The sequence below is a fragment of the Gorilla gorilla genome, chromosome 8 (assembly GCF_029281585.2).
Source record: "Gorilla gorilla gorilla isolate KB3781 chromosome 8, NHGRI_mGorGor1-v2.1_pri, whole genome shotgun sequence".
Classification (NCBI taxonomy): Eukaryota; Metazoa; Chordata; class Mammalia; order Primates; family Hominidae; genus Gorilla; species Gorilla gorilla.
The window spans coordinates 123708896-123735139 of NC_073232.2; the positions used below are offsets into that span (position 1 = coordinate 123708896).

Consider the following 26244-nt stretch of genomic DNA (forward strand, 5'->3'; position numbering starts at 1 on the left):
AGTCTTTTTGTGGTTGGAAACCAAGTGGTCTTCCAAACCCCATTTTGTGGCATAGGCTTTCTGTATTAATTGGTATTCTCCAGAGAAACAGAATCAGAGATTTATTATGAGGAACTGGTGATCGTGGAGGTTGAGAGGTCTCATGATCTGCCATCTGCAAGCTGGAGACCCAGGCAAACCAGTGCTATAATTCAGTCCACGTCCAAAGGCCTGAGAGGCAAGAAGCCCAGGATGTAATCTTAGTCCAAAGACCACAGAGGATGAGATGGGATGTTCCAGCTCAACGAGGAAGGCAGAGAGCAAAAAGGGAAAATTGCTCCTTCCTCCAGCTTTTGTACTAATCAGGCCTCCAGAAGGAATTAAGATGGAGAAGAAGGGAGAGTGGAAAAAAATAGATATTAAAACAAATTTGGCTCCTTTTTATGATCTTAGACTTGGAATTGCAAGGTGGTCATATTAGGTACATATTATCAAGAAAATATGTGTTAGCTTAGTGAGATGGAGACACAGATACTGTTCTTAACTAGCTACTAAGGCCCAGCTCAAATGTCACCTCCTCCATGGCCATCTCTGATCATTCCAGCCTTTGTTTTGCTTTTTCTAGTCTGAATAAAATTGGCATCTCTAGCTTGAGCCCTTAATTGATGACTATCTTAATTAGTGCCTTTTTTCATGTCTCTGCAGTAGGCTCTTTGCCCACTCTGGACAGATATCCTGCCTTATGATAAATATAGCCTCACAGCAGATAGCACCAGGCTGGGCACCTCATGTGATGATTGACTGATACCAAAGCATGTAGACACCCGTGGCAAAAGTGTTATATATGTGATCTCATTTGATTCTTTCAACAACCTTCTACACGTAGATATTATTTTTCAGGTGAGAAAATTGAGAGGTTAAATCGCCTGCCCAAGGACCACACAGTTCATTACAGATAAAACTAGAAGCCTATCAGGATTTAGCCTGTGCTATTTCTTCTGTACCCCTGACTTGAAGAATGTGTTCCTGGCAGAGGAATACTCAGAGCCAGGCTCAGTGGCCATTGATGGTGGACATGGAATCCTGCTTCTGAAACTGTTTGCATTCTCAGGCTCATACATATGATACTGCTTCAAACTGACTTCCAAGTATGAGCAGCAGGTGCTTCTTTGCCTCAGAGGCCATTAGGAGGTCATGATGGGGAACTCTGGGTCCCATAATTGCATCAAAGTTTACTGGATGGTAATAGGACAGGGTTTTTTGCTCTTCTGTGCTGTCTTTTAGGACACAGAACAGCTGGGGGAAAAACAGAAAGAAGGCAGGCAAGGAGTGTGATGTTCTCACCAGTGGTAGACCTGATGTCCCTTCCCTTGAGTTCATCGTGTGTGGCAGATTAGCATTCTAGAGCAAAAAATTGCATGTCCTCCTTGTTTAAGGAAAAACTATTTATTTCCATACATTTACATTTATTTATTTATTTGAGAGAGTCTCGCTGTGTCACCCAGGCTGGAGTGCAATGATGCGATCTTGGCTCACTACAATCTCTGCTTCGCAGGTTCAAATGATTCTCCCGCTTCAGCCTCCCGAGTAGCTAGGAATACAGGCACCTGCCATCATGCCTGGCTAATTTTCATATTTTTGTAGAAATGGGGTTTCACCGTGTTGACCAGGCTGGTCTTGAACTCCTGACCTCAGATGATCCACCTGCCTGGGACTCCCAAAGTGCTGGGATTACAGGCGTGAGCCACCGTGCCCAGCCCAGATATTTACATTTAAAAGTTCTTTCTTGATGAAAAAGAACATCATGGTTTTTGAGATGGTTAATATTATGTGTCAACTTGACTGAGCTACGAGATGCCCAGATGAGTGGTGAAACATTATTTCTGGGTATGTCTGTAAGGGTGTTTCTGGAAGATGTGGGCATTTGAATTGGTGGACTGAATAAAGAACACCCACCCTCACCAATGTGGGCAGGCATATTCCAATTCATTGAAGGACTAGATAGAACAAAAAGAAAAAGAAACGGAAAATTCTCTCTCTTGTTGAGCTGGAATATCCATCAGCTCCTGCCCTCAGACATCATTGCCCCTTGTTCTTGGACCTTTATTTATTTATTTTTGTTATTGTTTTCTTCTAAGTTTTTATTTTGAAGTGAGTCTAGACTTACATATGTGCAAAAATTGTAGAGAATTCCCTCACCCTCTTCACCCAGCATCCTGTAATGATAATCTTATGTAATCATAGCTTAATTATAGAAACCAGGAATTTAACCGTGATTCAATAGTATTAACTAATTATCATTTAACCCTTGGCAGTCTTCTAACTAATATATTTTTCGTTTTTTTCCAAGTTTTATTTTAGGTTCGGGGTAAAAGTGCAGGTTTGTTACATAGGTAAACTTTTGTCATGGGGGTTGTTTATACAGATTATCTCATTACCCAGGTATTAATCCTAGTACCTATCAGTGATTTATCCTGATCCTGTCCCTCCTCCCACCTGCCACCTTCCAAAACGCCCCAGTGTGTGTTGTTCCCCTCTATGAGGGTCTTTAGATTTAGGTTAGGGGTTATATCATCAATTCTCCTGGTTCTCAGGCCTTCAGACTCCCTGGAGAACACTGACTAATATAGTATTTATTTTTACATTATTTTTTCAACACAGAATTGTAAAGAAGATAAAAGCTGCTTATATAGAAAGAGGCTAGAGGAAACAAATGTTACTTTGTAACTAGTGGTTATCTCTGTCAGAGAGGATTTTATCTTTTAAACATACCTGGGATCATGGTTTATTTGTATACAATTTTGAAACTTGTTTTATTCATTTAATACTTCATATACTTACTTCTTATGTCCTTAAGTATTCTTTGTGAGCATAATTTTTATTGACAACATCATAATTACTTTGTGGACATGCCATCATTTGCTATCATTTCTTTCACATTGGACACTTAAATTGCTTACAGTGGTGTTTCACTGAGTGCCTAGTAGCTGTGGTGATGGTTTTTGCTCTCATGGTGGTTACTGGGAGGTTACCCAATGTCAGTCACCTAAGGCCATCTTGAATAGTCATTGCCCAATGGCATTCTGAGTTTCTATGTATTTGTCATGCAATGATACCCCATGAGCTCTTGCAAATCTCCCCTGGGAGGTCATTATAGCTGAGCAAGAGTCCATGAGGATTTCAAACATAGTCTTCATTACATTTATGCTTTCAAGGAATCAATTGTCCTTCTCCAACTATGTTTTCTGAATTAATGCAGTTCTCCAGGCCTATGGGGAAGTGAGATCTCTTATTTAATGATGTGCCATCCTCATGTACTGCTGCTTTCCACTTCACCCAACAGAGGTTTAATAATAATAATCTCTTTTGTGTGTTTTCTTGTGGATTGTACTTGTGGAATAATGATATGCACACCTCCAGGACAGTTAATATCGAAGCCTGAAATGGAGGCTGCATTGTTGAAAACATTGTGACTATGTAAATTGAATCAAACTTTCCTCTCTGGCAAAGTTTGTTGCCATCCTTTTGCATTAATTCAGTGCCTTGTTCTTACCACCATCTCTGTAGAGTAGGCTGGTAAAGTTACTGCTGTATTTTTATGAAATGAAATTGAGGCCAGGTGCGGTGACTCACGCCTGTAATCTCAGCACTTTGGGAGATCGAAGCAGGTGGATCACTTGAGGTCAGCAGTTTGAGATCAGCCTGGCCAACATGATGAATCCCCCTCTCTACTAAAAATACAAAAATTATCTGGGCATGGTGGCAGGCTCCTGTAATCCCAGCTACTTGGGAGGCTGAGGCAGGAGAATCTCTTTTTTTTTTTTTTTTTGAGACGGAGTCTCGCTCTGTCGCCCAGGCTGGAGTGCAGTGGCGCGATCTCGGCTCACTGCAAGCTCCGCCTCCCGGGTTCACGCCATTCTCCTGCCTCAGCCTCCCGAGTAGCTGGGACTACAGGCGCCCGCCACTGCGCCCGGCTAATTTTTTGTATTTTTAGTAGAGATGGGGTTTCACCGTGGTCTCGATCTCCTGACCTCGTGATCCGCCCACCTCGGCCTCCCAAAGTGCTGGGATTACAGGCGTGAGCCACCGCGCCCGGCCGAGAATCTCTTGAACTTGGGAGGCGGAGGTTGCAGTGAGCTGAGATCATTCCACTGCACTCCTGCCTGGGCTACAGAGTGAGACTGCATCTCAAAAAGAAAAAAAAAAAAAAAAAAAAAAAGGAAATTGAGACATGGCACAGAGGTGAGAAAGATTTTCAAGGACACAGCTATGAAATCGTTCCGATTCAGTTGAGGTGCTCATCCACTTGGCTCTTTGGCCTTGAGAGCATCATATGCTGCTATCCTTCATGTGCTCCTCTGGTTTCCTGGGCTTGCCTTCCCTGGAGAAATACTACATTCTCTGGGTCTTCTCTATGTCTCATAATCCAAAATGGAAATCATGAAACATTTAGAGACCTTGGAGCCAAAGATGGGCCTCAGTGCTAGTAATACTATTGGTGAGAAAATAACAGCAATGATGTGGACACATTGCATTTTCTTAGTCTGGTGGATAGCATCTTTGGAAAACTTTGCTATTCATATTGATCTGGATCATATGGTGTAAATCAAATGAATGTTCTTGCTGTGCAAACACAGCTTCAAGACAGTTGTTTGTCATCAGTATGCTGCCACTAAGCCCCTTCGGTGTGCAAATTCTGAATCTGCTTAAAGCAATGGCTTTTAATCGATTTTTGGATTATGGATCTCTTTGGGACTCAGTGGATCCTCTTTGAGGATATGGATCCTCTGAAAGGAAAAACTACATACACCCACATTTCTGTACACAATTTCATGGAGTTTACATAGCCCCTGAAGCCAGGTTAAAGCGAAGCAAAACACAACAGTAGAAACTCTTCTGAATAGGTCCAAATACTGTATAGAAAAGAACACCAAGGACCAGGAAAATAAGTGGTTCATTTAAGTCTAGTTAGCAAGATACCAACAGAGTTGAGACTAGAATTCAAGCTACTAAATATTGCTTTTTCCCAATTTTAATGACTTGCTTTTTTAAGTGACATATAACCAGGGATTATATTCAAAATATTGACCAGTCAGTATAGCTCAGGAACATAGCAGATCTGATGAATCCACTGATTATCTCTGTCACTGGGGGTCCTTGATTGAAGGCACATGTTCCCTGAGATAGGAAAAGGCCTGGCAAATAGCCAAGACCTTAACTCCAAGGGGCAGATTTCTAAGCACAACAGCAGCAGCTGATGTGGCAGGCAGGGCCATGATCTGCCCAGGTCAGCAGTTTGCTTCTCCATCAACAGGATTGGGCATCCAAGCCTGAATCTGAAATGAGGCCCACTTGGTGCTGACAGCCTGACCATCAGCTACCCTGAGCTCAGAGATGTTTCTTTGAATAATGTGCAGTTTAAGGTTTGCTGGGAGACAGAGCAATTGATTCGGCTTTCCTAGGCAAAGACTTCAAATTAGGCAATTGAGTTTTGGATGTGGTTTAAACCACAGTCTCCAGAGAGTCATATGCAGCAACATTAGCCTTAAGAATCCAGCACGTAGACAATGCTGGCAGAGTCTGTTGTGTGGTTTGCAGAATCTCTTTCTCTGTCAGATGCTTCCCCCAAAGCAAGAATTCCCATCCTTTTAGGGTTAGCGAACATTAACCCTGTGATGAGACCCGGAACTCATCTAATACAAATCCAGTCCTATCTGCCCTGCTCATCTGCCCCCTTTCCCTCCATCTTATAGTTATGGAAACAGAATCTCAAGGAAGAAAAGTCATGAACTCAAGGTGTTGCAGATTTTGTGTTGAAACTCAGTTCTGTGGCTGCAAGCCCAGTGTTATTCACAACATTGCTTGGTTGGTGGGTGTGATGGTTAATATTGTCAACTTGATTGGATTAAAGGATGCAAAGTATTATGCCTGGGTATGTCTGTGAGGGTGTTGCTAGATGACATTAACATTTGAGTCAGTGGACTGGGAGGGGCAGAACCACCCTCATCTGGGAAGGCAACATCCAATTGGCTATCAGTGTGGCTAGAAAAAGCAACCAGAAGAAGGTGGAATGGGCTGACTTGCTGAGACTTCTGGCCATCTTTCTCCAATGCTGGATGCTTCCTTTCCTTCCTCCTGCCCTTGAACATCAGACTCCAGGTTCTTTGGCTTTTGGACTCTTGGATTTATGCCAGTGGTTTGCCAGGGGCTCTTGGGCCTTCCGCCACAGACTGAAGGCTGCACAATGTCGGCTTCCCTACTTTTAAGGTTTTGGGACTTAGACTGAGCCACTACTGGTGGCTCCTCGTTTTGCAGACAGCCTATCCTGGGACTTCACTTTGTGATCCTGAGGTCAATTCTCCTTAATAAACTCCCTTTTATATATATATGTATAATATATATGTAAATATAGATAATATATAAAAATATATTTATATAATATAAAATATATATTTATATATTATAAAATATAAAATATATATATATTAAAATATAAAATATAAATTTATATATAATATATATACACACACATATATACACACATACACACATACATACATACATATATGCATATATCTCCTATTAGTTCTGTCTCTCTAGAGAACCCTGACTAATACAGTGGGTCTTTTTAAAAATACCATCTTTAAAAAGATATTTTTGTGGCCACTTTTTAAAATATATTTTTTTCTATTCCTTTATATATTTTATGGCAAAACATATTAAAAGTCTTGAGTCAGAGCAGATTCCCTTGCAGGGAAGTCAACACTGCCTCCTTGAAAATATACCCTTTAAAGTGAATTTTCCTGATTTTGCAATGGGCAAAATTGTTTGGGGTTGCATGTAAGCAAAGGTCCTGTGCCCTGGGGTCTTACCTCACCAATGCTGCAGAGGATCATTCTATGGCCAGGGCCATAATTTGTCCAGTGATGCATGCAACTCTGAGGGATTCTAAAACATTTTATTGTAGCGTTGTATTGCCCTAACCTTTTCAAGATGACAAAGGAGATACTTCCTGCACCCTAGTGTTTCTCAACACAAATATTAGCTTGGAGTGCTTTATTCTATTTCACCCTCCAAAGGAATCTGTTATTGAAATGTTGGAAACAGAGATGAACAAAACCATCCCCCAATCCATTTACTGCAATTCCTAATTACCCCATGCTGTTTGTCTTTCTAGGACATTTTTGTGTTCAAATTGATGTCTGGAATAGGTAAAGTTCTCTGGGTTATGTCAACAGGATTATCACAAATCCTCTCTCTAATAGTCCTGCAGGGATTGGCATTTATCAAAGTACTGGTTTCAGCTGCCACAGTCTCCATATTCTCCATATTCATGATATCTGCATATGAAAACTAGAGTTCTATTTGCATAGGGATTAAAACATGATATGAGTTTTCCTATAGCTTATGTTCCCCAATGTAGAGGCAAAAATGGGCTACCTTTTCTATGTACTTTCAGTTTTATTTATGGTTTAAAATATAGCAAATTTTTATTTATATTTTTATGATTATAAAAGTGATATATACTCATTGTAAAAACTGGAAAATGGAAAATAAGAACAACCTTTCCACAATCTTAACACCAATTGCATTTTGCTGTGCTTACATTCCTTCTGTTTTCCCCCAGAAATTATCTGCATACAGCATATAAATTTTATCCTTTTCTTTAACATGACAATATATGCCCTTTACAGTGTTTTAAAGATAATGTTTATATACCATTTTTAAGGGCTGCATAATCTGTAATGTGAGTACACCATAATCAGGAGCTACAGTGTTTCCTTTTATTGTTTTTGCTACTGTAGACATTACTGCTTTGAAGACTTTGTGTATACTAAATGTGGGTAATAGCCCTCAAATGCCTCCTCAGGAGTGGCATAACTAGTCCAAAAGGTTCTTTTTTAAGGTTCTTGACATAAATGACTGATACTCTCTAAGACAGTTGAATCAACTGATACTGTCACTAGCATATTACGAGAATGTTTATTACATGCCAGTTTCACCAGACCTGAGATATAGATACATACATATACCCATTCACATGCACACATATAGGTACACATTATATTTATTTCTTCTCAAATTTTACAGACAAGAGTCATCTCTCATTGTTATATAAATGTAAACATATTTGATTACAAATGGGGTCAAAGTTTTTCCATATAATTTTTTTTGTTTGTTTTGTTTTAGACAGAGTCTGGCTCTGCCGCCCAGGCTGGAGTGCAGTGGCGTGATCTCGGCTCACTGCAAGCTCCGCCTCCTGGGTTCACGCCATTCTCCTGCCTCAGCCTCCCGAGTAGCTGGGATACAGGCGCCCGCCACCACACCTGGCTAATTTTTTGTATTTTTAGCAGAGATGGGGTTTCACCATGTTAGCCAGGATGGTTTCGATCTCCTGACCTCATGATCCACCCGCGGCCTCCCAAAGTGCTAGGATTACAGGCATTAATTTTTAACAAACTGTATTTCTTTTACTGTGAACTATCTCTTCCAGTCATTTCATGGGTTGTATTTTAAGATCAAAGCTGAGCACCATGAGAACACCATTGTACCAGCTTGTTTGTCCAAAAGACAACAGAACTTCAAAGCCATGAGGTGCCTGCCTTTCTTCCAATCAAGTGGACTCTACTAGTCATCCGTAGAGATGCACAAGCTTGGAGCATTTCCTTGTATTTAAGCTGAGGTAAGTTTTCCCATGTATGACTGTAGAAAAATGTGGCTTAAAGGAACCCCTACAGAAATGCCAAATGTCCTACTAGCCATGGGGTCTCATTTGGAACAACTGAAAGAATGCTCTGTCATTGGCCTGGAGGTCATTCTAAGAGGTGGGCAATCACAGGAGCTCATCTAGCACAGTGAAGGGGTTCTGCAAAGATCTTGCACCACAGATTCCTGTAATGAGAGGACTGTGCCCGAGGCCTTGGTTTAATTGGCGTTTTCCCCCTCCTTCTCTGCTCCCATGGAAAAGCAAATCAACTTGGAACATTTAAATGGAGCTTTCTCTGAAGCTCCTGCCCAGTGTTCTCTCTGAGAAATAAAAGATCCATCTTGAGGGGCTTAAGTAACTGGAAATATTTGACACTTGGCATTTCCAGCTTCATGGAAAGGAATCAAAGAGAAAGCAGGGTGGGAACGGCTGATTTTTGAACAGCCGTTGTCCCCTCTGTGGATCAGCACCCTTCCCAGTCGTGCTTGCGTGCCTGTATGTGTATTTGTGTGTGTTGCGTGTGTTCTTGGTTGACAGAGTTCAACTGCTTTGTAAAGGACCAAAGAGTGAAATTAGTCAATATTAAATTTTAGAAAGTTAATATGATCATTTCATTAATTCCTTGCATTTAATTTAAAAAAACAAAAGTGCCTTCCTGTACTTACATGCTGCCAAGACTTGAAACAGACATTTACTGTCTTAAGACAACTAAGGTCTGGGAGAAGTCATTTACCAAGCTCTGAAGAGAAGTTGAACTATTGGTCTTTAAATTTCTTTGCAAATCGTATTTTGGATACTTTTAGACTTTATGACCCACCCTCAGAAGGAGACAGCCTTTGATATGTTTTTCCATATTAGGATCTCATCTGCTTATAATTTGTTGCCTAGTCTCCTTGCGACCCGGGATATTGCATATCTGAGATGGATGGCTGGGTTAGGGGTACAATCTGTGACTTGGTAGCAGTTTTTTCTCTTTATGAGCCCAATTTTAAGGTTTTCTTTATTAGTTCCACCTGCAAACTGTCCCAGATACAGTCACCATCTCTTTTTGACCCCAACCCAGTGCAGTATATTTTGGGGCTATGTAGAGCTTCCCATCTGATTTTAGTTTAAATTGACACCCCACATAAAAATAAGTTGAGATGTCCATTTACCAGCAGGAAGTTCTGGGAACTGGAGTCCCATAAAGAGCTTAGATCACAGGGCCAGGTCAAAACAAGAAATGAATCTGTGTGTACTTACAGCTAGAGGCCACCAAAATTATGTGTGTGGGTGGTTTCTTACGGGATAGAGGGAAGATAACTGAAAAAATACAAAAACAATAAATCCCAATATTTCCTTCTGAGCATGGAATACATTTGGAAAAATTCATTCATTCGTTCATTCAACAAGTGTTTATTGAGTGCCCTGATGCGCCAGCCTGCAACTGTGCCTGGCACTAGTGAGACAAGATGACATGTGTTTTGTCAGGGCTCAAGGTTCACTGCAGGGGCCACAGGTTAAAGTAGGTGCTAAAAGAAAAAAGAATAAGCAGACAAAGGGATACCTGGAGAGCTTGAATCTTGGAGAGAGTGCAGATTCTCAGGCTACAGTGATGTATATTAGTTTCCCATTTTGTATCACAAATTGTGTTACACAATACCACAAACTTAATGGCTCAAAACAAGACAGATTTATTCTCTTACAGTTCTGGAGGTCAGAAGTCCTAAAATGGGTGAGCAGGGATACATTTCTTTTAGTTATTCTTGGAGAGAATCAGTTCCTTGCCTTTTCTAGCTTCTAGAGGCCACCTACATTCCTTGGCTCAAGTCCACTCTTTAACTGCAAAGCCAGCAGCACAGTATCTTCTAATCTCTCTCTCTTTGTCCCTGTGCTTCCCTTGTCCCACTGACTTTTGTCGTGTAAGGACCCTCATGATTATATTGTGTCCATCTGGCTAGATTATCCCATCTTGAGATAAAATGGGATAATCTCCCATCTCAAGATCCTTAACTTAATTACATCTGCAAAGTCTCTTTTGTCATATAAGGAGCATATTCACAGGTTCTGGAGGAGAACTATCATATAGGCCATAGTATAATAGCAAGGAAATTGGATATTTTAGATCATAATACAGATGATCCTTTACGGTTATTTGTCTTTGGGAAAAGGACAAAGGGAGAAGAGGATAGTGATTCCTCTCAAGCGCCATCTTGGTGCTCCTTCCCCTCCAAGACCAGAATGCATGTGGATGGTTATTTCCAAAACAATTGTAGACAGGGGAATTACAAATAAAGGGATGAAAGGCTGGGGGACCCCTGATTTAGGGGAACTGTCATGGGAAATATCTATAGTCAATGAAAGTGCAGTCTCAGGCAGGCCCACATTAATAAGCCCCTAATTAGTGTCCTTATGGAGGAAGGCACCATGTTGACTGAGGCATGATGGGCATTTCCTCCAAAGGATTGCTTTTGGGCTGACTCTGTTGGGTCTGAGGTTCAGGGGCAGCACAGTGAGCCAATTAGCTCTCCTGTCACCGGGCCGATGAAGAAGTCTCTCCTGTCACCCTACACACCCAACACACATATGCACCAACACAAACACAGGCATACTCATCAGCATACACATGCAGACACAGACATACACTTTCACCTTTATGTACATATACATGGTGATCTTTCCCCTACAAATATTTTTAATTGATGTAATTAATACAGTTAATGTTTTTGAGCAGTTTTAGACTTATAGAAAAGTTTAGCAGCAAGTATAAAGAGTTCCAATATTCTCCCTCATTCCCCACAATTTCCCTTCTTCTCATCCTCTTGTGTTTGTTAAAATTGAGCCAATATTAATATATTATTACCAAGTAAAGTCTGTCGTTTACATTAACATTCACTCTTTGTGTGATACATTCTGTAGATTTTTGACAAATGTATAATGACATGTAGCCACCATTACCGTACCACACAGGATAGTTTTACCAACCTAAAAATTCCGTGTGTTCTACACCCATCATTTAAAATGTTTCTCTTCTGGGAAGTTCAGTAAAGTTTTGAACCCCTTTTCACTAATTAATGTGTAGCTTCTCCCAGACTCTATGGTCTAGTGTTCTTGAGTGTGGTGTGCCTTATCACGCTTCCATATGAGAATAGTTCAAGCTTGTAGCAGAAGCTTTTACTTCTTTCAGCAGAATTAGCAAAAGCTTTTACTTGTAAAGGATTTCTTTTCTGTCCTGAGGTCGGTGGTATACTGAGCCTGCTCATACTGGCCTTTGAGACCTCACTGTATGCATTTCTTTCCAACTCTGAGTTCAGAGAGGTCCAGCTGGTAGTCTGAAATCAGTCATGGTAGAAGTATTTAGACCATGGACATCAGCAAATGCCACAAATCAGGGTTCGTTTTTTCCCCCTCAGAGAGCCAGCTATTAAACATTGACCAGACACTTTCTGGAGTTCTCCCTTTGTCTTCTTCTTCATGGCTGGGAAATAGCAAAACTAGAGCATTTGCCTGGGATTCAGAGATGGAAGCCATAGGCTGGGTCAACTTAGTGGTCTGTGTCCTTGATGAGTTTGTAGAGAAGGGCCATCCCGCAAACTCTGGACTATTCACCTATGGACTTATCAACAGGAAGATAAACTATATTGTTCAAGCTGTTGTATTGTGAGACCTTTTTGTTATAGCAGCTTATCCTGTACCCATGAACAGAGCCAGCTAATTCTTGCCTGTGTACTTCTGCTCAACACTCATTCACCTGCCCCCCACTCCGATTTAGAATGATAATGTACACATAAGATGCATCTATTGTTACCTTTACAATCCATTTTCTAAATAGAAGCTAGAATGACCTTTTAAAATATTAATCAGATCACTGATTAAAACCTTAAAATGTTCTAATGGCTTGTCATTGATCAAGCCCCTCTTTGCCCTGCCTGCCTCCTCTTATGTCTTTCTCCCTCTCACTTACCAGGTTCTGGTGATGCTGGTCTTCCTTCTGTTTCTGGTACCACTGAGACTGCCTGCCTATGGCACCTTGCACTTGACATTTCCTCTGCTAGGAGTTAGGCTGACTCTTTATCATCTATGTACCACCTCCTCCCTGAGCCACCAATCTCCAGGGGCCTTTCTTACTGCTTTTATTTTCTATTTTTTTATAGTATAAGATAGCATTTGTCATCACCTGAAAGGATTTTGTTATTGATTGGATTCCTTATTTATAAACTGTCCCTCCTCAGCCAGATCATAAGATCAGTGAAGGGACATCTGTCTATCGTATCTACTTTTAAGCGCCATGTGTATACTGGTGGACAACCACCGTAGACGCTCAATAAATACTTGCCAAGTGAATACCGGATTATCCAACAGAACAGTATCAGCCTTGACTCTGTCCTCAAAGAGCTTAAAATCCATCTGCTGGTGACTTTGAAGCCAGGCTGTCAGTAAGATTAGGACAGTTTCTCATGGCACATTCTGCGACACAGTCTGCAAGGACAAACTTCACTTTACAAAGCAAGAATTAATTACAATACCAAAGTAACCCAATTTATTTATGTAAATTGAATTTAACTTAATTTCCAACTAGACTGGTCCACTGACTAACCTCCCCCCAGTTTAAGGAATTTTCCACTTCATGAGAAGGTGAACAGAAAAAAACTGTTATTCATATTTTCATCAAGTTTATTAGAAACCAGGGATGATTCTGCAGCTATTGATATCACAGTGGGGAGAGAGAGAGAGGAGGACAGTGACTTTTCTGAGCTGATCTCTAGCCTGACTCAGTTGACTTTTTCTAAATGTCTTTTTTGGTGAAGCTGAAGAAGTTGTCTTGCTTTCATCAGCCTGAAAGGGAAGCTCATCAGCCGGAAGGTGGAACTTCTGGCAGCTGCTTCCCAAAAAACCCCTCTTCTTTCCCTTGACTTGCACTGAAACATTCAAGCCCAGGCTTTGAAAAGACTGAAATGTCTTTAGAAATCTTTGCACTGTCTTTATTCCAGGGCCACTGCCAGTCTCTGGCACTCCAGGCTCAGACTTGCACAGAAACCTCCTACTCTCTGAATCACTGGTGCCTTTTCCATTAGCCTGTAGGTACCCACAAAATATGCAGAGAAGATGTCTCTTGCTGTGTTGATTTCTCTCATTCTCTCTACTCAGGAAAGGGAGAATATCCCCAGCCCCATTTCAAGCTGTCATCATGAACAGTAGTGGAGGAGTGGATTTGCCAAACAGCTGTCAGAGCTGACACCAGGGAGTGTCAGCAGTGGGGCTGGAGCTACCCTTGGTGGAGCGACTTTCCTCTTGCTCAATTCCTGGGTTCCCTCCTACTGTTCTGAACCAATGACGCAGATGGCAAGTGAAACAGGTAAGTTACTCATCAGCTGCTGCTTCTTTCAGCAAATGGTGAGAATGAGCAAGAGCTCTCTTTTTAAGGCTTGCCTGAACCCATGGAAATAGGGGGTATGTGTATAGGGTTTGTTTCAAGGTGAATGTACTCAGGGAGAAGTCTTCTGTGAGCGACACTGGGTATTTGGTTTATCTCCTTCATTACCATAGAACAGCTCCTCTCTGTTGACCATCTCCCTCACTGACAAACTATCAATAGGCTCTCGTGATAGAGGTTTTCCAATGATAGAAAACAAAAAATGTGAGAGTCCACTGAATAAAAGCTTTTAAATAAGTGCTCTAACTTTAGACATTCCTATTTTGATTTATGTTACTGTTTGTTTACTATGGAAAATAGTAAATGAAAAAACACAACGGAGCTTTACAGATTTTTCAACATTTTGGACAGAAATCCACTCTGTCTCCATTATTCCAAGTCAAAGACTGCAAACACGTGGTATATGGGTTCACTTCCTATGACTCTGCCACAGCAGACATTGCTGAATGATCACAGCATTCTTTCTTGTTGAGCTGAGATACAGTGGGAGAATCCCACTGAACACAGTGTTCTCAGCAGCCACTATAATCGATCAGAAATGTCATATGAAATGAAATCCATTTGCCATCCCTGTTCTAAGTTAATGAGGCCTTACTGTATGTGTGTAAGCCCTGGTGTCACCTAGGTTGGCCTCAGCTGATATGCTCTATATGCTCTCGTTTTCTAAATTTCAATTCCAGACTCACCTTTGTGGGGACACAGACTCCTGCCCAAGTGAATCAACTATCCTGTTTTTCTCTCTCACCAGTGTTTCTCTCTGGGGTCACTAAAGTGTGGACCAAAGGGGCAGCTGCAAAACCTTGCTGGGAGCAACTTTTTCTGTGGCCTTTGAAAGTCAAGTCCTAATAGGAAACCAGTGCTCCCGAAGACAAGCGCATTGGAAGCTAAATCTAGCTAGGGCATCCTTAATGAATCTGTGGTGCACAGATCTGGCCTTGAGTCATTTTCTGTAACGTTCTCACTGATCTTATTTCAGAGAATTGTACCAGTTTTGCAGCAAATTACAAGGAAGGCCTGGCTTCTGAAATTAGCCAAAGGCCAATTAAGGTTTCTCTGGGTTCTTTCCGACTGCAGCGTCATCATAAATGACTCTGTGGTGCAGGGGAGGGCTGACATTTTCTAAGCCGGTATCATATTTTGGGTGTGATTAAAATCTTCATCTCAGTCACCTGCCTGACCAACTGCCAGTAGCCATGAAACAAAAGGATTACAGCCAATTTACATCCATTAACAAAATGACTTGAAACACTATCGGTTTAGCCTCAGTGGGGCTTAATCTGATTTTCAGAAGGGAAGAAGAGATGTAGAATTAAAGGCAAGAGGAAAGGCAGCAAAGAAATTCAAATGAGAACTTTCTTTGAAGCCCAGGGCTTTTTTGGTTTGTTCATTTTCGTAAGGATTTATTAAGTGCTTGTCGGGCTTTTATCACTACAGTAGACCCTGAAAGGGTACGGAGGAAGGAGAAAACACTAACAATGCCTGTCCTTGAAATTTGCGGGACAGTATGGGAGAAATACCATATACTGAGGAAGCAGGCGATTAGCAAATTTGTGCTAGCAGGAATTTCTTCAACATCCTTCAAGTGCCTGGCACTGTTAAGAAAGAAAATAAGAAAAATGAAAAATCACAGTCGATATTTAAATGGCTCTTACCATGTGCTTCGCATGAAGACTTTTGCACGTGGTGACTCAGTCTTCACAACAACTCTGTGCTGTGCATTCCATGGTTATCCCCATTTTTCAGATCAGCAAAGAGGCCCAAAGAAGCAAAGAAACTTGCCCAGGATCACACAAATCAGCAAGAGGAGCTGGGATTTGCACACAGTGAGTCCGGCCATAGAACATAGTCATTATTCTCTCAAGGCCATGGGGTAGTCGAGGATTTGCATTCTCCCTGGGGAGATCAGTTAAGCTAGAAGTAGAGGATGAAAAAATGGAGGCAAGATGATGGTGTCAGGAAGGGGGAGGGACCTGGGCTAAACTTTGGGCATGGATGTGTACAGGGTGGGGAGAAACTCTGCACGGGTGGGTAGAAAAGGTTCCAGATCAAGAGAAGAGCAGGAGCAGAGGTGACTGAGAGCATGACTGCAGTTAGAGACTAAGGGGTTTGTAGCTGTCCAAGGAAGAGGACTCATGAAATCAAAGGCTGTGTTCATGCAAGGACAGGGAATATAGCACTGGGGACCGAACAAGGACTTGGAATCTAACAGACCTAGGTTTAAAGTTTGACTTTACCACATGCTCCCTGAGTGATCCTGAGCAAGTTACCTGAGCTCTATTGACCAATTTCCCCAAAAGGAAAATAAGAAGAATGGCTATGGAAGAATAGGAAGAATATTGCATCTTGTAAGGAATTCACCTATTTATTTATTCAAAAATATTCACTGAGTGCCAATCGTGTGCCATGTGCTGGCTTAGATGTTGTAACAATGAACAAGATTCACATGGTCACTACCATCCTAGAGTTTGCATTTCAGCTGGTGAGGCAAACTAACAAATAAGCAGAAAAAAATTCCAGATTATGAGAGGAGTTTTGAAGAAAAACTCAGAAGGCACCTGGAATCAATGTCTTTTACAGTGTCTAGGACAATGTTTGGCATGTAGGAGGCAAACATTTTACATGACACTAAGCGCCATCTTAGAATTCAGTACATGAGAGGAAACCATGGTGTCAGATCCCTTTGCTACCCACTCAGAAGGCATTGCTCCTTTCCCCCTTCCTCCTTGCTTAAAAATATTTAGTCAGGATTCATCTTCCAGCATAGGAAAGTAACCCCACTTCTTTCAAAGCACGTGGCAGCTAATCACGGTAATCCTATTTGCCTGGCCAGGGACTGGTTTAGGGAAAGTCATATGACTCAGGTCTGACAGAGAAGACGTGAGGGGAATTCTACAGAGGGGACTTCTGGATAAGAGTTTCTCAGTCCAAAAACAATCAACCAAACAAAAGGCACTTAGAGAAAATGGGCTCTTCTCTCTCCAGCTGACACTTGCATATGACCATCAAAAATGTTGTATGTAGTTTTCTTAGGGCCATGAAAGAGCCAACCTAGAGGTCAAGCTAGCATGCTGAGTGTGACAGTGAAGAATGGTGGAAAGAATATGACTTGGTGATGCTGGTTTGAACACCGAATTAGTCCCCTTGGGAACACTCCATCATACATCCCATGTCAGGTAAGATACAGAACATGGTGGTACTTACTGTTGAGGCCATTGGGTTTAGATTTTCTGTTATTGGCAGCCAAGAAATCCTGACAAATAGAAGCATAGTTTGGGAACATTGAGAGATCATAAGACCAGGGTTTGGTTCTTTCTAAGGGTTGTTGATAATAGGAGAGGAAGAGAGTAAGACTGTTATTGATGTGCAGCTTTGGAAGATCATATCGATATCTGACAGAAAATTCCTTAAAGGAGTGAAGTCTTTCCTATTTCCATGGGTTGGATGAGTGTCTTCTGAGGACTCTACTCCTCAAATGTGGGCATGCATACCCTGGGGGACTCCCACAGGCATTGCGCTGAGGGTACCAGAAGCCCCAAATAGATGCCATACATTTCCAAGAGACCATTTTCTACTGAAATGTGGAAAAAAAACTCAGAAATGCAACTTCATGAGTTGACTGTATGGATTTTCACTGCTTTTTTTCTCAGCGCCTGGAACAGTTCCTAACCCAGAATAGGGGCTCAAATATCTGTGGAATTTATAAATAAGTGGATTGAAATAAACACGAATATGTTCTAGAATTACATAAGCATAGCATGAATTTTAAAAATCCAAACAGGTGAGCATACTAGGGTGTGTCTTTATATTTTCTACCATGAATAGCACTTGGTAAAATGTTTAAGGAGCTGTCTCTTAGGAATAGTCAAGCCAACTTTAATTTGAGCTTCACCATATATTGTTAGAACCATTTTCTAGTGCTGTTTCCTGGATCACGTTCCTATGCAGATAGTCCCCAGATCTCAAGGCCAGCCACAGCTCTGAATGTGAGGAAATACCTGAGCAATTTCTTCTCGTGTCCTTTTCCATAATGCAAACCTGCATCTTTAGTCAAGGATAACTTGAAGGAAATAGGCTCTTGAAGGGCCCGGTTGGGTGGCCTTTGATAGTGCTATTTTTCTCATCTGATCAGGTCTCCCCTTGCTGACAGGATCCCTCCCTATCTTCCAAAGCCTGGCTGGAAGCCCTTTCAAGTTTTACTCACTTCCCAAGCCAGAGTGAGCTAACTCTTATATCTCATAATCTGCATAATATGTTATCTATCACTGGTCATTAAACTATCAAACAATAGCACAGGACAAAGCCAGATGGAGCCCACATTCTTTTTCCCCAACAGGATATTTACTCTTAGAGGCAGGAGCTAGGTCCTTTGTTTTTTCATATTTCCTATTGTACTTATATCTCTGGGTCGAGTCCTGGCTGTGTCACTTTCCAGAATATTCACAGAGTTTTCTGAGCATCATTATAAAATATCTACTGTTCTAGTAGATTTATAAGGCTGTTGTAAATATTAAAGAGATAAAAAGTGTGAAGAGGCTTTTATAATATCTAGTTTGCACTCAAAGATTACTCTACTGTTATTAGCATGTGGCAGGTGCCTAATTCTTGTTTGAGGATTTATCGAATGATGCATTCTCTGATTGCTGAGAGACCCAACTCTCTTGCCTTATTGAAATAGCAGTGCTCTACTGCATTTCAAACATGGAGTTTTAAAACCCTGCTCTGAAATTGTTAGGGAGGAGAAACCAGTGGTTTTAGGGAGATGGAAACCCAGAGTGAAGCTGGGCCAGCCTCCACTCTCTTTGGTCACCAGCTCTTGGCTTGACAGGAGGCCCAGGGCAAGAAGGAGATGAAGTACAGAGATGAAGTACAGAGTTGTCAGAGGCCGTTGGGGGCAGCAAGGCCTGTACCATGAGCAGTGTCCTCTGGAAGGTGAGATAGTTAGAATCTGGGCACCCAAGGACCTCATGTAGGGTCATACAATGAAGAAGCCTGAGAACCATCAGCCCTCCAGAGGGAAGTGGCTGACACACAGCAGCCAATTCCTTCACTCAGTCTTTGATGTTGGTCCTGTCTCACCATGAGTGTGCTACTGGAAGAATGGGGCAGGAGACCCACACTTATTATCACTCTGCTGGCCCCATGAGCATAAACAAAACTACTGAGATGTCAACAACCAAGTAAGTCATTGATTCTTTGCTCACTTCTCCAGCGTGAGTCCTGGGGCATTGGGGGTGACCCCCAACTTATTGTCCACTTCTGAAGTTCAGTCACAACACAAAGGCTACCTAGAACATGGTGGTGGTGATGGACTGGTGGAGCCGGGTGATTCTTCAAAGGCCATTGACAACACCCTCCTCATTACAAAGATGGGGAAACTGAGGCCCACAGAAGAGAAGGGACTTGTACAAATCACATGGCCCACTGATGTTAAATTCAGACCTGATTCTTCCTCTTACATTCTTTCCAATCCTAAAAGTAGTTAGAAGCACACTTTCACTCTGGAAGACAGAAAATGGCCTCTGATCACAAAAGTGAATTCTATATAACCAACCCAAGAAAAATAGAATATTTTAGTATGTATTTGGCCTGGATTCTAAAAGATCTTAGACCATGGAGGGACAGATAGGTTAATTATTACTGTCCTCCTGTCCTAAGCCCTTTGCAGCTTTTTTGTAACCCATCAGGTTTGTAAATCTACATATTTAATGCTCTTTTGTATAACGTGGTTTTCACAAGAATGTGGGCCAGAAAGAGGTTCACAAGGAGCGTTTCATCAGTGCTGTGAAAAATGATAATAATATGGTTGACACTCTCTAGTGTGCCACAGCCTGCTCTAGGTCCACACATTAACTCATTCAATACTCACAACCATTCTAGCAATTCAGCTTGTAAATAAGGAAATTGAGGCATAGGGAGGATAAGTAATGAGCTCAGGATCACCCAGCTTGTAAGCAGGAGTGTTGGGATGTAGGTTTAGCAAGTCTGACTCCAGTGCCCAGGCTTTCAAGCTGGTTGCAGTGAGTGGTGCTTTAGAACAGCCAGCACTGTTATTTATTTATTTAATCAATCAATCATTGATTACAAACTCTGTCTCCCTTTCCCCAGGGGCTAGAGGTGGGAAAGGATCAGAAAGGTAGTGACTCTGCCAGGCAGGAAAGAGGCTCACAGGGTCCCTCCCCTCCCATCTAGCTGTGGTCATTAAAACCCCATCTCTCCTTTAGGAGGTAATTGTCTGCTCCTTCACCGCACTCTCAGAGGCTCACCTCCACATGCTGAGGTCAATACTGGATTGAGTTTTCATGTTCCCTTGGGGTAAAACTTGCAGACTCTCAGTTGTGCAATGAGAAATAGTCATTTGATCTTTCTCAATTCTATATGAATCTTATGAACTGGTCTGCAGAAACTACTTACATCACAAGAATAAAAAAGAGGGATCCCACTCTTCCGCCTCCTCCACAGAGGGAGGGTTAGAAGGCTGGAATAATTCATCAAGACCCCCGCCACAACCCCTTCCCTTCCACACCACCCCCACCACCACACACACCAGCGCTTCACTCTGCCAGAGAAATATTTGTGTTGCTTCTATGTGCCTTTGATCAATTTCGAAAGAAAGGATCAGCTTTGCTAGAGACTATGTTGTATTTTCTCTAAATCAGGGCAAATAACATTACTTCTCCAAATGTTGCTATTAGAGTAAGATTTATATTTACCTAGAGAGGCTTCTCCTGAGAGAGACGCAATGAGAAGTTTATGCTACAGACAGAATAATCTGCCATGCTGAAATGTGATTTGCTGCAGAAGGCTGTTTGAGGTTTGGATAAATGAGAAAGATAAATATGATGACTCCTGGTGGTTTTCAGTAACGTGATTATCACTGGGGAATAGATCCATTCTCTCTTTCTCTCTTTCTCTCTGGCCAAAGCCAAAATATTCCAAAATAGAGGATTGGCTTGAGAAGGGCATGGCATATGCCAATGACTGCACCTTTGTCTTTGTACATGTCCACGGTCACACATGCACGTTCCTGCACACACGTCTGCACATACATGCACATGTGTACACAGGGCATATACAGGCACATGTACACAGTGGCATTTGGACCTCAGCTTGGGCAGCCTGGTGGGCAGAGGAACAAGACATTCCCTGCCACAGTCATCTCTTCTCTACCACGAGGTAGAGCACATGAGGCCAGAAGAAATACCAATTTACTGTCAGGAAAAAATTTTTCTCACAAGATAAAGCTGCGAAACTCAGACAAAGTAAAAGTAAATTGGCTACAGACCCTCTAGGTGCTCATAGTTTCACTATCATGGTTTCAGGCTATGGCAAAAAAGTATTTGATGGACGTGGTTGGCTTTACATTACTCCTGTGTTTTGCAGCTCAGAGTCAGAACTGGAAAGAGGACCCAGGAGTTCTTGATTTAGGCTTGGCCTTTCATTTGTTTAACATTTATGAAGCTCTCACTTGTGTGCAAGGTTGTTCTGGGCCTCTGAAGAGGAACTAGACATAGTTCTGGCACAAGAAGTGTTGTTAGCATGACCCCTACATAAGCTTGGAGAGTGAGACATCAAATGAGAAGCACATGGGAAAGCTGCTGGAGGGGAAGTGTCATCTCTGGTAGTCTTTGAGTTGGATGTAGTACCATGGAGGAGATACAAGATTTGAAAAGAAAGTGATGGAGGAGGAAGAATACTTCTGGCAGAGAGAACAGTATAATTAAAGGTAGGGGGAGAGAAAACTAAAGGATGTGTTTAGGCAATAATGAATAGGCTATTCTAGCACATGTGTGGATGTAGAAGAGAAGAAGGCAGGTAGAAAACAAGGCATTTCCTTTTTAATTATTTTTTATTTTAATCATTTTTGGGGTACAAGTGGTTTTTGGTTACATGGATAAGTTCTTTGGTGGTGATTTCTGAGATTTTAGTGTTCCTGTCATCCAAGCAGTGTACACGGTACCCAATATGTAGTCTTTTTTTCCCTCACCCCCTGTATCAGTCCATTTTCATACTGCTATAAAGATACTACCAGAGACTGGGTAATTTGTAAACAAAAGAGGTTGAATTCACTCGTTTTGTATGGCTGGGGAGGCCTCTATACACTTACAATCATGGTGGAAGGTGAAGGGGAAGAAGGCACCTTCTTCACAAAGCAGCAGGAGAGAGAGAGAGTATGCAGGGGAGACTGCCACTTTTAATCCAGCAGATCTCATGATAACTCCCACGCTATCAAAAGAACAGCCTGGGGGAAATTGCTTCCATGATCCAAACACCTCCCACCTCATCCCTCCCTCTGCATGTGTGGATTACAATTCAAGATGAGATTTTGGTGGGGACACAGAGCCAAACCATATTACACCCTTCCCAACCTTCCACCTTGAGTCTCCAAAGTCCATTATATTATTCTTATGCATTTGCATCCTCATAGTTTATCTCCCACTTATAAGTGAGAATGTACAATATTTGGTTTTCCATTCCTGAGTTACTTCACTTAGAAGAATGGCCTCTAGCTCCTCCAAGTTGCTGCAAAAGACCTTATTTTGTTCCTTTTTATGGCTCAGTAGTATTCCATGGTGTATACATATACCACATTTTCTTTGTCTCCTTGTTGGTTGATGGGCACTTAGGTTGGTTCCATGTCTTTGTAATTGTGAATTGTGCTGCTGTAAACGTGTGTGCGTGTGTCTTTTTCACACAATGATTTCTTTTCCTTTGGAAAAATACCCGGTAGTGGGATTGCTGGATAAAGTGCTCTACTTTTAATTCTGTAAAGAATCTCCATACTGTTTCCCATAATGATTGTTAAAACATATTTTCCAAGTTCAATTTTCTCCTTGTCTTCAACCCTTTCCATGTTAGTGCAATGTGGTCATGCATCAGCTGCTGAGCTGAAACTCTTTGCAGGTGGCAATCACTCTCACTAAGTAAGGATAGATAAGGGCTCTGTGCTCAGGACAACGTAATAAGTAGAGGCTTCTGGAAGGTGTCTGGGGAGGAGATATGTCATCTATCTTCCTGCTTACTGCCTTGGCCCTTGCCTTTTCCTTAGCCTGAATTCTTTTTCTTTTTCCCGTCACAATTTGTCTAAACCATACTCATACTCTAAGAGACAACTTAAATGCAAGTTTTACAGGAAATTTTTGCTTAATGTCCTTAGCCAGAAACAACCACTCCTTTTTCTGGAAACTTGAAATCTTGTGTTCCTGTGGGATGTTGATGGGATTCTCCTATAAACAGTGGAAAACCCCAAATGATTAGCTGTGCCCACACTCCCAATTCCGTTTGGTCTCTGTGTGTCTATTCCTGTAAAAAGCTCTTATCATGGATCTTAAGTCAACTGCCAAACTTGGGCTTAATAAGCGTGAAATGTATTTTAAAAGAGAAGATTACAGGGTCAAACACTGTAGCTCTGAACTGTGAATCCGCTCTGTTGCAAATGTGGCCAACAGAGGGAGAGCGTGACTGTGTTATTCCAGCTCCTCTAATTAGGGATTTGGGAAGGAACCAATAGTTCCTAAAACTCTGAGTCCTTCACGGAGGATTTGAGAACAGGACACACCACCTGGAATACAGGAAGTCCTCAAGTCCCCTTATCAGTGGAGCAGAAAGCAGAGCATCAAGAGCCCACTCTGGGCTCTTTCAACTTGTTCAAAACCAAACTCACTGCCTTCCTTTTCCCCAAACGGGGCTTCTTCTCTGGTGTCAGCCATTTCAGTCAACATTTATTCTATTAGAGAGCTGTGCAACTCAGAAAATCTAGACAGCATCTTTGGCCTCTTCTCTGTTTCACTATTTCTTATCTATTATCAACTCTTGTGATTTTATGTACATCATTCAAATCCATCCCCTCCTTTCCACCTTTTCCTCCACCACCTTAACTAAGCAATTGTCATCTACTACCTGGGTAATTGCAGCAGCCTCCTAACTCTTTATCCCCCATACTGTCTTGCCTTCCTCATGTCTGCTCCCTCCATTTCACTTAGATTGATATTAGATCTATAGCTCAGTTTAAGTCACTGCTTAAAGCCATCTGGGACTTCCTGCTGTACTCAGCCAGGGTCCAATCACACAGGCATGGTAGGTCACGGCAAGGAATTGGAAACTATTTGACTTCTTCAGCTTCATCTTTCTTAACTTTCTCCTTGTCTCTCTCAACTCCAAGTGTTATGGCCTTTTTGGTCCAGGGTCTAAATATGGCATGGTCTTTCTTTCCTCTGGACATTTACAGATTGTACAGATTGTCTTTCCCTCTGCCTAGAAAGTATATCCTCCTCTCTTCACCCACTAAGTCATCCTTTAGTTTTCAGCTTAGTTGTCACTTTTTTAGAGAAGTCTTCCTTTGTCCTACAAACTAGATCATGTCCTTCTCTTATAGGCTCTGAAGTACCCCCATGCTTCTTTTTTAGCAATCTTATGACCCTTGATTAGATATCAGGGAAGGACAAAAATCTGTCTTTTCTACTAGACTGAAACTCTGTCAGGAACTTAAGGTACATAACTGATTTCTCATTATGATATTTCTCGGACATAGCACAGCTCCTGGCACCTAATAGGTATTCAGTGAACATTTACTATGAATGAATGAAGTAGTTGATAAATTAATAAACAGATGAACCCTGTACCTGTAAACAAGGACCAAAGACATGTGGTCCCTGGGAGATAATTTCTTTGTGAAGCTACTAGTTGGGCTGCTCCCTCTTCTTATTTCCTTTTCTTTAGATCTTTTCAGGATAGCAGAATGTGACTACTGAAAAGAACATGCAAGGAGCATGTTCCAGTTTGGGGAGGGGATGTGGTCATCTTTTGGGAACAAACCCTTCCTTGGATATTAGGACCTGGATATCCTGTGGTCTCCTTCAGACTAACCTCTTGCCTCAGTCTTCCCATATTTATATCAATAAACTCTGAGAGAGTGAGGTCAAGCTTTCATTGTTATGAGCTTCTAGATTTTGCATTAGAAGTAGCCTCCTAACTTGTCTTCATGGTTTCAGTTTTCCAAAATGCCAACCACCTAGACACTATTGTCATTTGCATTCTCCTCAAGCAGAATGTCACTTTCTTACACAAAACCCAGCAGTGCCCCTGTCCCTACAGGATGGAACCCAAGTGATGTGATGGAGGGCAAGTCAATCCCCATCTCTAGGTATCTTGTCCCTCAAATTGAAAATGATCTTCAAGATACTTCCCAGCTTCATTCCTATGACTCTAATCCCTGGGTGTGACCCTGAGAGCTCTTTCTGGCCTCAGCTCACTTTTCTAAGCCAACTCTGATTTCTGCCACACACCCATTGATCTGGTGAGTCGGCTCTCTCTCCTGGTACTCCAGCTTCCCATGTTTCTCTCTCTCTAGCAGGATTGTCAAGACAATATTTAAATCTCAGCCCTCCCTTGGCATGTTCTCCCTTTAAAGGCTACCAAGCTTCTGCGTTAGTTAGCATAGGCCAAGACATGCTGTAGTAACAAATCTGTCTCAAATTGCAATGGGTTAACACACAGTAAAAATAGATTTTTCCCATGATACACATCTAGTACAAGTCAGCAGGAAGCTTTCTCAAAGAAACTAAGGAGCCCAGGCTGACAAAGTCTTTACCATCTGGAATATTTCTGGGGAAAAAGAGCACTTAGAAAGTTCATATGTACTTCTCCTGTTTTGGTTCAAAAGTAATATCAGTCACCTCCACTCACAGCTCACTGTCAAAAACTAATCACATGGCTCTGCCCAAATTCAAAGAAGTAAAGAGGCACACACAGCATCTGTGCAGTCCATGAGCAGTAAATGACTCTAACAAAGCAAGTCAAACATTAGTGCATATAAGATTCCCAGTAAAGGTCTGCTCATAGTGGCATATGGTGCCAATAGATTTTCTTTCTGTTCTGAATACATACAATATTTCACACCTGGAGATCTTATCAATACATGGAAGGCCAAACTTTGACCTTACTTTGATATTAGTTCTGTATTATGTTTGTCTTGTTTCCTTTAACAGGTGATAAATGCCCTTAAAACAGGGGCCTTTCCAATATTAATAGATAACTTCCCCAAGCAGCAAGGATAGAGGAAAAAACTCTGGGTATTGGTAGAGCTTTGTCTCTGGAAAGTCACATGCTCTTAGGCACATATTTTAACCTCTGTTGATAGGATAAAATT

At 41.7% G+C, this 26244-nt stretch overlaps 1 long non-coding RNA gene across 1 annotated transcript in view; it reads left to right on the forward strand.

The window, feature by feature from the left end:
• The first annotated feature begins 13825 nt into the window (after positions 1-13825).
• LOC129524878 (uncharacterized) overlaps positions 13826-26244 on the forward strand; it is a 38970-nt gene continuing 26551 nt past the window's right edge. The window contains exons 1-3 of the long non-coding RNA XR_008668824.2: positions 13826-14021; positions 15843-15922; positions 17121-17272. This is a non-coding gene — a long non-coding RNA (uncharacterized lncRNA). The remainder of the gene's footprint in view (positions 14022-15842; positions 15923-17120; positions 17273-26244) is intronic.